The sequence below is a fragment of the Colobus angolensis genome, unplaced genomic scaffold, assembly GCF_000951035.1.
Source record: "Colobus angolensis palliatus isolate OR3802 unplaced genomic scaffold, Cang.pa_1.0 Scaffold510, whole genome shotgun sequence".
In the NCBI taxonomy this organism is placed as follows: Eukaryota; Metazoa; Chordata; class Mammalia; order Primates; family Cercopithecidae; genus Colobus; species Colobus angolensis.
In genome coordinates, this window is record NW_012118600.1 from 1 (window position 1) to 1,099 (window position 1,099).

Consider the following 1,099-nt stretch of genomic DNA (forward strand, 5'->3'; position numbering starts at 1 on the left):
AAGTGCTGGGATTACAGGCGTCAGGCACCGCGCCCGGCCGAAGATTTTCTTATTCATTTGTAATCCGTGTAATCCACTTCATCCCAGGCCGCCTCAACTGTCCTGACAGCCCTTCCCATGTAAATGATACAGGAGGCAAGGAAATGCTGGGTAGAAGAGGGTGGTTCCCTGGCAAAGACTCCACCCTCAAGCCTGGAAACCCCAGCCGTAAATGAGAACAGTTGTCCCTGTTTTCCTGCCCAAATGTTACTTTTTTGGCCTACCCACCCCCCTTTCCTATGCCCATATAAACCCCAGACCTCAGCAGGCAGAGAGACAAGCAGGCTGAAGTCGAGAGGAGAAGCAACTGAGCTGGAGACTAGGGATGGGCGTGGCTTAACTTCAGACAGCAGGACTTCGGAGACGAGTCTGGTGGAGATGGCCTGGCTTGAGGTAACGATCACCTTCTTCCCACAGCATCCCCTTTCCCACTCCCCTTCTGCTGAGAGCTACTTCCACCGCTTAATAAAATCTCCACATTCACTATCCTTCAAGTTGGCCTGACGGGATTCTTCCTGGACACCAGGCAAGAACCGAGGTACCAAGAGGGCAGGGTGTAAAAGGCTGTCACCCTGACTCTCCACTGAACTGGCTATCACTTAGCCATCCATGGGAGGCAACTGATAGAAGAATATTGTGTTTTTGGCCGGGTGTGATGGCTCACATCTGTAATCCCAGCACTTTGGGAGGCAGTGGCAGGCAGACCACGAGGTCAGGAGTTTGAGACCAGCCTGGCCAACACAGTGAAAGCCCGTCTCTACTAAAAATACAAAAATTAGTCAGGTGTGGTGGCATGTGCTTGTAGTCCCAGCTACTCAGGAGGCCAAGGCAGGAGAATCACTTGAACCTGGGTGGCAAAGGTTGCAGTGAGCTGAGACCACACCATTGCACTCCAGCCTGGGTGACAGCGTGAGACTCTGTCTCAAAAAAAACCCAACAAAACACTGTTTTTAACACAGGCCCTCCAGGGCTCCAGAGGTTGTGGGCAACCCCTGGACGCTGCTCCAGGCCAGTACAGGGTTCATTCCTGCACCACTCACCAGGCTCCTGCACCCACTCA